The sequence below is a fragment of the Polypterus senegalus genome, chromosome 14, assembly GCF_016835505.1.
Source record: "Polypterus senegalus isolate Bchr_013 chromosome 14, ASM1683550v1, whole genome shotgun sequence".
In the NCBI taxonomy this organism is placed as follows: Eukaryota; Metazoa; Chordata; class Cladistia; order Polypteriformes; family Polypteridae; genus Polypterus; species Polypterus senegalus.
In genome coordinates this window covers 59,435,916-59,449,209 of record NC_053167.1, presented here as the reverse complement: position 1 = coordinate 59,449,209, position 13,294 = coordinate 59,435,916, and the positions used below count along the sequence as shown (strand labels likewise).

Genomic DNA, 13,294 nt, shown 5'->3' with positions numbered 1-13,294 from the left:
GCTATTCATATCTATACTGAGGCAGCATTTCTTAGCTTTCTGCAATACAAACATTAGCTAGTGTGTTTACAAAAACACTTCATTTATTAAGAATCAACTAAACTGACACAGCTTTGCGCCTAAATATTTTTATATGAACTATCCCGTTATTGTTAAATCTGTTGAACAAAATTGATTATTCCTATATTTTGCTGTATGTATACTATGTATCATCTTCCTTTTTTAACCTTTGTTTTCCTCTAATATTGCTATAAATGAACACCTTAAGTCCCAACCCTGAACAGACAAGCAACATAAAGAAATACACCTATTACATATACCCACACTAGCAGGAAGTCAGATATAGAAAGTTGGGGCTTCTTTTTTAATTAATGTACAATTTAAATCTAATAGTCATAAGGATTAGGAGCCCATAAAGAGTATGGGCCAAGTCATGCAATATTTCAGGTAGATCTGGCTGGGTCAGAGAATTTTCTCTCTGAATCAGTTCTTTGTTTAGAAGCTCAGCTGAGGATCATGGTCTTGCAGTGAATGTGCAGCAGTGCTTAACATGAATGCAGAACAGGTTATACCTTAAATGCAACTTTTATGACACTTTAGCATTTACGCCTGATCAAACATAATGAAAACTCACGTACTGAGTTCATTGAAGGATACATCATCTACAAAATTGCAGGATGAATAAGGACTTACAATAGCGGCACAAAGCATGAATGAACATTTCTAAAATGCACATGACATATGATAAATGGCAACGCTGAATGGCATAGCTCAAGGAAGACATACTGTCATTAGTTAGAAACAAGACATTTGTTCATTTCACTGGCAACTTGTGATGAGCAAATTTGAACACTGAATAACATCCCCTTTAGAGTTTTTTCATAATATACACACAGCACAGTGTAACTGGCAAGTTGAATATCATAGCTCAACACACCTGGAAGTTATTAACCAAGTAACTGACAGAAAAAATACAGTAATAAGTAAACTCCACCAACTGAACATTTGGCAGTTGTACCCTATAAGTGATACACAAATGAATAATTAGACAAGCACATTTAGAAAAAGCTGACTTCATAATATTTCTGACTACTGAAACTTTACAGCTTAAAATGCTGAAAACTTGTTTTTGAAAAAAACGACAGTCAACAAATGAGGTTAAAGTCACACTTTCCTATGAGAATTCCTGAAATGGAATTACTTCAACATAATTTTATGGTCCTATAAACAATTTTAAAAAGTAATATAATTTTTAAATCCCAAATCTCAATTAATTTTTCTCTGCTCTACTAGCTCAGCAGTGTATCATCTTAAACTAATAATTACATTTATTATGAGTGCCCTTATTTACATACCTCTGTAAGCCCTATTACTATTACTTTTGTAATATGCTCAAGCTAGGCACAGCATGCAACTTCTTGAAACTTTACTCTGTATACAGTGAACGCTTTTAACAATTATATGTTAATATGTATTGTCACATCTGTTACAGTATTATATGCTAATAAAGTACTAATTGCATATTTTTAATCAGTGTTCAATCATCAAATTAAAACTGAAACCTATATAGTTATAACTATGCAAAACACAATCTTAATCAATGCCGTGTTGATGAAAGTCAATTTAAATGGAGCAGCATGTTCAAATTAGCATTTGACTGAATTAAAAATGCAAACATAGTAATCATGAAGGCATCTGTAGTTTAATACGACACAGCACACAGAACAATTTTAAATTACTCTTACTATTACCAAAACCAGCAAAATAACCACCCAAAGAAAGACTGAACAGCGGCTATTAACTTTTAAGTCCCAGCATCTTATCCAACTGTAATTTAATTGTTGTGAGCTTCGTATTTCATTAAAATGAACCATCAAAACTACATTTACAATGGTAATACAATCAAGAATGATTTGTGGATCCTGTGCAAAAAAGAGAACCCTGTGAAAAATGCAACACGAGATTGATATTTGAGAGATTAAATAAAGAGTAAACATTTAAAAATAACTTTAGTGTTGAGATTTTACGAGTCAAAGTTCAATTGATTTTGTTTTTATGCATATTTGTTCAGAAAGGAATTCCTTCTCAGAGATTTTAAGAGATGGAACAAGAAAAAAAAAACGTATTTAAAACTTTGTATTAAGAACAAGAAAAAAGAATTGAGGACAAAAAAATAAATTCATAAGGTGAATATGGTGAAAAAGGGTACAGACATGGAAAAGGCTGCAAAATTGCGAATGCAAATAAAACAACAGCCCAAGCATAACATTCGTAAGGGTACACATATGAAATAGAAGATGGATCTTAATGAATGCATACACATCATGTTTGTGCAGGCCATGACTCCCACTGCATTACATGGGCCAGCAAGTAAGTAAAGGAGACAAGCATAGCTCATTTGTGAAAAACGTAGACAGATATTACCGTAAAATGTTTTAAAATAACGGAGGAAATGAATTTTTAATATCACTAACTTTCACAAACTCCAAGAAATTCTAACAAATGCAGATAACAAATGTACCCAAAAACATTACATATACAATGCCTATGAAAAAAATTATGAAGGGGAAGTTTTCACATTATTAAAGAAAATTTAATCACAGTGGATATAATAGGGTCTTTTTGACACTGAAAATTACACTTTAATGTCAAAGTGAAAACAAATCTCTACAAATTGCTCTAAATTAATTACAAATATGAAACACAAAAAAATTCATAAATATTACCTCCTTTATCTGACACCTAAATCATCACTGGTCCAACCATTTGATTTCAGAAGTCACAGTTAGTTGAATGGAGATCATGTGTTTGTAGTGGAGGGCTTTCAAGTGATTGTCGTATAAATGCACCTTATTTAGAAGGTCCAACTTCTGGCGAGTTTGTATGGTTGCCTAACCTGCACAATGAAGACAAAAGAAAACTCTAAGCAACTCCTTAAAAAGATTGAAAGTACAAGTCATAGGATGAATACAACAAAATATCCAAGTCACTGAATATCCCTTGGTGTCCAATTAAATCAATATTTAAGAAATGGAAAGAGTAAAACACAGCTGTAAATCATCCAAGAGCAGGCCGTCTAGAAAAACTGAGTGATCTTGCTAGAAGAAGACTAATAAGGAAGGTTTCCACCAGATTCATGATAACGCTGAAGGAGTTATAACCTTAACAGTGGTTAGGACTGGAGAGACTGCGCATACAACTGTTACCAGGGTGCTTCATTAGTTGCAGCTTTATTGAAGAGTGGCAAAGTGAAAGTCACTGTAAAAATAACAAACAGGACAACTTGGCTAATGTTTGCCAAAAGAAGGTTTTTTGGTCTGATGAGACCAAAATTGAGCTTTTTGACCATCAAATTGAACATCATGTTTTACATATGCCAAATACTGCACATTATCTAAAACACACTTGAAGCGTGTTGGTGGTGGCAGCAGCATCATTCTATGGAAACACTTCTCTGCAGCAGGCCCTGGAAGGCTTGTGAGGGTAGAGGAGAAAATGAATGCAGCAAAATGCAAGAAAATACTAGAAGAAGTCTGCAAGAAACCTGCACCTTGGAAGATTTTTTTTTCCTAGCAAGAGAATGATCCCAAGTATAAAGCCAAAGCCACATGGAAATGGCTTAAACACAATAATGTTAATGTCATGGAGTAACTGAGTCAAGATCCAGATTTCAATGCAATTGAGAAATTGTGGCTGGACTTGAAATAAGGTGTTCACTTGTGATCCCCATTCAATGTTACAAAGCTTGAGCTGTTTTGCAATGAAAAATTGGAGTGTTCAGATGACACACTGACTAATGACTGTCATGGCTGCCAGAATTGCATCTATTAAATACTGATTGAAGGTGGGGGTAATACTTATATGATCAATTATTTTGTCTTTTATACTTGTAATTAATTTAGATCACTTTGCAGAGATCTTTTTTCACTTCAACAGTAAAGAGTGATTTTCTATTGATGAATGTCAAAAAAGGCTAATTAAATCCACTGTGGTTCAATGTTGTACAATATGAAAACTTTCAAGGTGGTTAATACTTTTTAAATGCACCACATAGATATACTTTTTGTGTTTCTTTGACTCTTGCAGGTAGACTGAGTTCAAAAGGTTCAAGTCTTTTATCACTATTTGGATAGGTTGCACTACGGATTCATTCTCTAGAAGCATGCAACCAACTGCAGTATTTCCACTTCTGTGTAAGAACACATTTACAGGAAAGTTTAATCTTTATGTACATAGAATCAGTACTAAACTAATGAAAAAGTATATGCAGAAAAAAGTTAATATCTGTAACCTGGTAAATGACTCTTAAGCCAATTACTCTTTACCTTGGAGTTACAAGGTTGTGCTGGTCACATTGTCTTTGCTTACATTAAAAAAAAAAGAAAAGAAAATTATTCTATTTCCAAAATATTTAAGTTTTCTAGGATGTCATAAATAACTCATTAAAGATTTTTTAATTCACATAATCCCAAATTTTAATGAATGTTAATATTTCTATATACTGTAGGTGCATTCTAAGCTGTAAGGTTGCTAGGACCTATCTTGACAGTAATGAGTGCAAGGCAGAATCCAGAAGGTGTGTCTGTCACGGGGCACACACATGAACAACCAAGCAGAACAATCCCAAGTAAACAGCACTGAATTTTTACAAAAACATCCAAACAAAAAATTCAACGCATATCTGAAAGCAGTGGGGATACAACACCACTTATTATGCCTCTGTGCTGCCTATATTGTAATAGTTACAAAAGGAATTTCATGGGTTTAAACTTTTTGATACTGCACAATCCTACAATTTTCTTACACACTTTTACTATAAAGGATGGCACAGTGGTTAATGCTATATAAACATATCTGCAGGAGACTGGGGTCAAAGCCTAAAGCTGATTATTGTCATAGTGATTCTCTACTAGCCCAGTATAATTGTGCAGGACTATATATATGGTTATGCCCTACAAAGGACTGCTTCCCCATCCAGGGTTAGAACCCACCTTCTGCCTGATACATCCTGGAATGGGATCTGGTTCAGCTGACAAACAGAACAGTATGGTATTTAAAACATTATGTTACTTCTTATCTTTTTTCATACTGCTTAGGGAAGTTTACTGTTCCTATAACCTTTAAAAAGATAAACAGGGATTTTTTTTTTATTTTGATTCCCACAACAATACACTTTTCTATTTAGTGCATTAGCTCATTTTATATCCTGTTGATATTTTCAAACTGAGGCACTATAGTGCTTTTTTGATTTAGCACATTGCCAAAAACGCACTGGTAATATACCAATCTGTGCACTCTGTCTTCACATTCAGTCACCTGCTGTCAACAAGCTATCTATTTCAAGTCTTTTTAAAAAACACTGCTTTGCTTTTGTAATAGTTTTAATGCCTGAGCTTGTCAAAATAGGTTATCTGTGTATTTAAGAAAAAATGTGTGTCCACTTACCCAATTTGAAAACATAATTTTCTTTTGCTACAGCTCTCATATATGACATAGTAGTCATTTAACTGCACAAGCAATGATGAAAGTAATCCTTAAGAATAATCAAAATAAGACATTTTCAATGTCAGTCTGAACACAAAGTGTGGTTGTTGTAACAGAATAATTACCTTACAAATATGGCCTGCACAATGAAAGCTTTTAGTTCTGTATGCCATAAAAAAGCTCATACAGCTGTCATTCTTGTTTCTCATTTTTTTTATCCCTCAGTCAGTATATAATAATGTAGACACCAAAGTCTGTCTTCAAAAGAGTAAAATAACACCCAATTTGCCATGATTATTACTTATATTTTCATAAATGTGTAATGATGTGTTCTGTGTTATCTTTACCCAGTCTGATGTTCATTCTTATTCTCCTACACTGGTTCATATACTGTCTTAAATGACTTTTAAAAATTGTCTTGTCTCTTTAGAAAGGTCCCTGGGAATGACCCGTGTCACATTCATTTCATCTGTGGTCCCCTGCATGTACAATGCTGAAGAAATCAGTTTCCCGGCCTGCAGAGTGTGAAATAATAATTTAGATGATAAAATTGACTTGTATCTTCCTAGACAGATCTCAAGATGTGCCCTGCGCCACTGTCACTGAATCTGGGGTCCATACTTTGTACTTAGGAGGGAATCAATTTAGCTAGAGAAGCCTGTGCTGTAGAAATCACTGTATTCTACATATAGCTAAAATCTGGTCTGTTACAACTGGTAAATATTTCTGTAAAAATATTTTTATGCCACTTTCATCGTACCTTAAATTCTAACCTACTTACACTGATGTGTATTCTGTAAATCATATTCAATAGCAAGAGCTATGCAATGAAAATTAAGTTGTTGCATGCCACTTGATATTGTACATAGTGACAGAGATGACAGCACTGATTTATCTCCCTGAATAAAGTTCACACCTATTTATAATAGGAGTGTTTTCATGGAAGGAAGAGTGGTATAAAGTTTGGTTCCTCTGATGTGCTAAATGGAAGATGAAAACAGAGTAGGTTTCCAATGTCTATTTTAAAGGTTTAAGTATGCTCTGTGACATCCTTTACTATTTTATGTCAATGGAAATCAATTTAATTTTCCTTTAATGAATAAACTAATTATTTTGTTTCATAAACATTAATTAATTAATTAATCAGGTTTTGCAGTGCATCTGGAAAGTATTCACAGCACATCACTTTTTCCACATTTTGTTATGTTACAGCCTTATTCCAAAATGGATTAAATTCATTTTTTTCCTCAGAATTCTACACACAACACCACATAATGACAACGTGAAAAAGTTTACTTGAGGTTTTTGCAAATTTATTAAAAATAAAAAAACTGAGAAATCCCATTAACATAAGTATTCACAGCCTTTGCTCAATACTTTGTCGATGCACCTTTGGCAGCAATTACAGCCTCAAGTCTTTTTGAATATGATGCCACAAGCTTGACACACCTATCCTTGGCCAGTTTCGCCCATTCCTCTTTGCAGCACCTCTCAAGCTCCATCAGGATGGATGGGAAGCGTTGGTGCACAGCCATTTTAAGATCTCTCCAGAGATGTTCAATTAGATTCAAGTCTGGGCTCTGGCTGGGCCACTCAAGGGCATTCACAGAGTTGTCCTGAAGTCACTCCTTTGATATTTTGGCTGTGTGCTTAGGGTCATTGTCCTGCTGAAAGATGAACCATCGCCCCAGTCTGAGGCCAAGAACGCTCTGGAGCAGGTTTTTATCCAGGATGTCTCTGTACATTGCTGCAGTCATCTTTCCCTTTATCCTGACTAGTCTCCCAGTTCCTGCTGCTGAAAAACATTCCCACAGCATGATGCTGCTACCACCATGCTTCACTGTAGGGATGGTATTGGCTTGGTGATGAGCGGTACTTGGTTTCCTCCAAACGTAACACCTGGCATTCACACCAAAGCGTTCAATCTTTGTCTTGTCAGACCAGAGAATTTTGTTTCTCATGGTCTGAGAGTCTTTCAGGTGCCTTTTGGTAAACTCCAGGTGGGCTGCCATATGCCTTTTACTAAGGAGTGGCTTCCTTCTGGTCACTCTACCATACAGGCCTGATTGGTGGATTGCTGCAGAGATGGTTGTCCTTCTGGAAGGTTCTCCTCTCTCCACAGAGGACCTCTGGAGCTCTGACACAGTGACCATCGGGTTCTTGGTCACCTCCCTGACTAAGGCCCTTTTCCCCCGATCGCTCAGTTTAGATGCCCGGCCAGCTTTAGGAAAAGTCCTGGTGGTTTTGAACTTCTTCCACTTACGGATGATGGAATCCACTGTGCTCATTGGGACCTTCAAAGCAGCAGAAATTTTTCTGTAACCTTCCCCAGATTTGTGCTTCGAGACAATCCTGTCTCGGAGGTCTACAGACAATTCCCTTGACTTCATACTTGGTTTGTGCTCTGACATAAACTGTCAACTGTGGGACCTTATATAGACAGGTGTGTGCCTTTCCAAATCATGTCCAATCAACTGAATTTACCACAGGTGGACTCCAATTAAGCTGCAGAAACATCTCAAGGATGATCAGGGGAAACAGGATGCACTTGAGCTCAATTTTGAGCTTCATGGCAAAGGCATGTGCTTTCTCAATTTTTTTATTTTTAATAAATTTGCAAAAACCTTAAGTAAACTTTTTTCATGTTGTCATTATGGGTTGTTGTGTGTAGAATTCTGAGGAAAAAAATGAATTTAATCCATTTTGGAATAAGGCTGTAACATAACAAAATGTGGAAAAAGTGATGCGCTGTAAATACTTTCCGGATGCACTGTATATGTTTTTTCTAATTGGAATCACTAACACTATCACAGATACCTTTAAAATATCATTCAAATACAAGATAAAAATAAATTCCATGTAGAAACTATGATGTCAGCAAGTAAAGCAAACTTTTTCATTCATCATCATAAAGTAGAATGAGAAAATGATATATTAAGAGTTACAAATGGATTGGCTACATTTTGCTTCACAATACTACTTTGTTCTTTAACTGGGGTGCCTCTTTTCTGAAGTTTGCCTGTCCTTCCTTTCAGTTTCAAATTCTTTATTATTATTTCCGGAGAAAGCAGTTACACTGTTTAACCACAGAATGAAATTCTTAGATTGTGGCTCCTCACAATACACTGTTGGCCAAAAGTATGTGAACACCACTCCAAATTATTGAGTTCAGATGTTTCAGATGATCCTTTTGTTAACAGGTAGATTAGTTCAATCACACAGCTATGCAATCTCCTTTGACAAACATTGGCAGTAGAATGGGCTGTGGTTAAATGCAAATCACAAAATAATACCTATCCTGTGTTGTATCCCACACAACAGAGTTCCAACCTGCCTCTGAATGCAGCATCAGCTTAAGAGCTGTATGTCTGGAGCATACAACCATAAGATCACTATGCACAATACCAAGCATCGGCTGGAGTGATATAAATCATACCAAATTGGACAGCGGAGAAATGGAAATGTGTTCTCTGGAGTGATGAATCACATTTTGCTAACTGACGGTTTGATGGACGAATCTGGGTTTGGTGTATGCCAGGAGAACACCACCTTCCAGACTGCATAGTCAGTCATCAGTCATCCTCCAACCCGATATATTCTAACACAGGGTCACGGTGGTCTGCTGGAGCCAATCCCAGCCAATACAGGGCACAAGGCAGAAACCAAACCACCTCAGAGTCTGCATAGTGCCTACTGTAAAGTTTGCTGTAGAAGGTATAATGATCTGGGGCTGTTCTTAAAGGGTTTGGGCTATACCCCTTGGTTTAAAGGAATGATAATGCAAATGCTACAGTGTACAAATACATTTTAGACAAGTGTGCACTTCTAACTCTGTAGCAACAGTTTGGGGAAGACTCTTTTCTGTTCCAGCATGGCTATGCCCCATGCACAAAGCCAGGTCCATGAAGAAATGGATTGAAGAGTTAAGTGTGGAAGAACTTAAGTACCCTGCACGGAGAACTGAACTACACTCTACTGAACACCTTTGGGATGCTCGTGGTGGGGGCAACTCCATATTAGTGCCCATTGTTTTGAAATGGGCTGTCCAACAAATGCATATAGATGTCATGGTCTGATGTTTACAATCACAATGTCCAGATACGAGTGCAGGTGTATGTGTGAGAATGCTTTCAAGTCTGTTTTAGGTCTCATAAACCATAGTGAAGTAGAGGTGGGAGTTACAAGCTAACCAAAACAATTTTGGGCATTGTCTGTCAAAGATGGAAATGAGCCCAAAGCAAAAACGTATGTAGTGACAAAAGCCCTGATTTGTCAAACACAGTAGCATCACGTACAGTAAGTATCCAAAAGATTAAATCATATTTTCAAAGAATAATTCTTTTGCATTTTAAAGCAACACACTCGCACTCTTCATGTTTATAATTTTAGACTATCCTAAATATTACTTTGTCACTGTGGTTCCTCAGCAGTCATCAGTTTATTCTGCAACAATACTTAATTTACTAAGGGGTAGAAGTGAGCTGGAACTTCTTCTGGTAGGACTGTACACAAAGGAACAGTCACCAAGGGTACATCAGTGGCTCATGCACATCCACACAAATGTTTATATTCCCCTAACTTTTCAAGTCTTTCCTATCAACCTTACATTGTGCCTTTAGATTGTGAGAGGAAAAATCAGAGTTCCTGCTGTAGATCCACATTACTTTCTCTTATTTTGTGTAAAATTTCCTGTTTGATAATAATACGTGCTAAGACACCCACCTAGTACTCCTACTTTACCATCTCCTGACATTTATTCAGACTCTACTGTTTGAAACAATATTTGAAGAGAAGACCATCACAAGACACTTTACAATTGAAAGCAGTGAGATCTCACAAGCAGTGGCTTTGTGAATCAATATTTACAAGTGTGAAGGGAACGAGGCTAGTACTTTCCCAAGTAAGTTGATGTGTGAAAAATGAAAAGCTAACAAGAAATCAGGTGCTAATTAAGAGAACAGTGTACAAATGCTTGGAAAGGCTGTCACTACATAACAAAGCCAAAATGCTAAGTCTGATACACAGTAGAGAAAACAAAGCAAAGAAATTCACAAAAAGTCTTTAGTGGAATCTTCCATCTCAGATGACCAGGAAGTGTGTGGTAATGACTAGTGTTGGTTAATGAAACTCGGCAAAGTATTTTTTGTGGTGGATATGCCATATTCGCTGGTGACCATATTCACCTAAATATTTTTCCTGGAAATTCACAGTGCAACTGGTTTAGATTAGCTTTTCTTTGCCCCTTGATGCTTTGTGAGGCAAGCGTGAGTGCTGCCAATGTTGGATAGGACAGCACTCTGAGTATATAACTCTGTTCCATGTAATGGGCTAAAAATTAGCGGAAAACTTGCAAATAAGTTTAAACACAAAACGTGCACACAAAAGGAAACTGGAAATGCGTTGGTGTATTCATTTTTTAAGGGTAAAATTTTTTTGTATGGACTTTTATAAAACCTGTGTGTAACATGTGAGCCTACCCATTTACTAACATTACCCAGAGTGCTGTGCATTTGATGCAAACAGGAAGGAGTGAAGAATCCATATTCTTTCATATTGCTCTTATTCAGTGGCAGCAGCAAAAAAAAAATAAAAAGATTCTTTCCAGTTCAAGAGAAGTCAAGTACCCAGTATCAAGTATTCAAATCTGTGGAGAGCAAGCCTTAGTGCATTCATTCGACTGTTCTGAATTAAAATTCTATTAATTGTTTGGCAAGGAGTGGTTAGCATTGCTGCCTCACAGCTCAGGTTCCATTTTTGCCCACAATACTTGGTCCAGCATAGTTGCCAGATATTTCCCTAGTCATCAGGGACAGTTAAAAGATCACTGCATAATTATCCAATCACAATATAATCCAATCAAAACTAGTTCAGTTTCTTCTTCTTCAATGACTTCATTCCATTTTTACAGTTTGGAGAGGTTCAAAAAACATTTCTGCTATTTCACTGAACTTGCTCATCACCAGTAATGACCTATTGATTACCTGATTACATCAAAGGCTGCAACCTGTGGTCATCCTTCATTGATAACCACCACAGCAACATTATACAAAGAGTGTATAAAACGACACAGCCCATGATAAAATAAAATGGCAGAAAAAGTGGACACTAGAGTAACACAATTTCAGGACAAAACATGAATATCAGAATCGGAATCAGCACCTCAAAAAGCATGCAATGGAATATAAAAGCCTTGAAAAAAGTTCATAATAATGAAATGAACACTTAAAATGAACTCAAATCATAACAATTCCCTTTCCTCATTTTTTTAAATAGCTATAGCTATAATACTTCAGTAAAATACACCAATTTGATATAAAAAAATTGCTGCTGAATGGTAATTTTGTTAATAGGACATACCATAATCTTCAAGAATACTGGTATATAATCAAGAAACACTTAATAGCACTGACTCGTAAAACCAATATTAACATTAAGGTTGTCTCTCACCATTATTGAATCATCTAATTCAGTTTCTGTTATTCAAATTTAAGTAAAATCAATGTTTTAAAAATGCAAATGAATTCACAAAGTATGTAAGCTAGGTAAAATTAGGGTCAGCAAATAGAAAGATGCTCTATGAATCAGTGGTCCCTGGAACATTCTGTAATAAATTGCATCTTGTTACAAACCTGAATTAAAATCATAGAGGTCATTTATTTTTATAAATAAAATTAGATGATATAATGGTTTACTAAGTTGTTAGGGCTATTTCTGTAACAGAGAAATATTAGAAATGATGCTCCCAAAGGCCCAAGAGTTGGAGAAAGTTTTTTTTTCAATGGATTGATTTTATTCAGTTTTAAAATCAATAAATATATCATTCCCAAACTTATTTAATTCAATTTAAAGTCAGAGGGCCAGAGCTTATAATGGCAGCAAGACAGAAGAACGTCCTGGATTGAGTTCCTGTCCGTTGAACAGCCGTTTGTGCAAAAAAAAAAAAAATACAAGCATCAGGTCAAATTTACAGACGTCTCATGTAGAACACGTCATTTAAAGGAAGCCAAGATGAGGCTGAAAGACTGGACCGAATGCAATAATTCGAGGAAGACATTGTTTTCTTCTTTGCCAGCAGAACCAAGTCTAAACTAAGAAATGTTTCTTTTAATTTGTACTTGTTAGATTATTTGAGTAATATACACAATTTCATCTTTACCATGCTAAAGTAAAATTAAAATGATTATGAAAACAAAATAATGATGTAAATGCTAAATAATCATAGGTGATGTTTTATACGAATACAACCAGTGCACCAGTGACTGGCAAAAAAATTTTAAATATACATTAAAATTATTTGAAACAATATTTAAAATGCCACCAGATCCTTACAGTCCTTGTGTCAGTATTAAGCCGTACATAAGCAGTATTGCCATTTTTCAGTTATGAGTTATAGCTGCACTATGAATTATATTTTTTCTGTTACCAAGACAGAAGATTGAGGAAAGGCATGACTTGATGGGTCATGATCTCTTCCCACTGTCTTACTATTCCCTTGTAGAGATGAGCATTTGACTTTGACTAGAAAAGCTTTGGATATACAAACAAAAATTGCAACAGCAAACTATAGAAGATTTCCATTTAGTAACTGAAAATGAGACAAAACAGCTCATAACTGTCATAGCACATATCTAAAAACAGGTACTCCAATAAAGCAGAAATAATCAGGCAGCTGCTTGAACATACTGTTGTAAAAGAAGAAAAAGAGTTAATTTTAGTTCAAAGAAAATAGCCAGCTGGCTTATAGTTTATTGGGATTTTCAGATCAAAAAGAAACTATATGTCCTTCTTCGTGCTTACTGAGATCACAGGC

The 13,294-nt window shown here is 35.7% G+C and overlaps 1 long non-coding RNA gene across 1 annotated transcript in view; it reads right to left on the bottom strand.

Moving 5' to 3' along the window:
• Positions 1-2,744: 2,744 nt before the first annotated feature.
• LOC120514995 overlaps positions 2,745-13,294 on the bottom strand; it is a 190,298-nt gene continuing 179,748 nt past the window's right edge. Inside the window, exon 3 of the long non-coding RNA XR_005630563.1 lies at positions 2,745-2,896. This is a non-coding gene — a long non-coding RNA (uncharacterized LOC120514995). The remainder of the gene's footprint in view (positions 2,897-13,294) is intronic.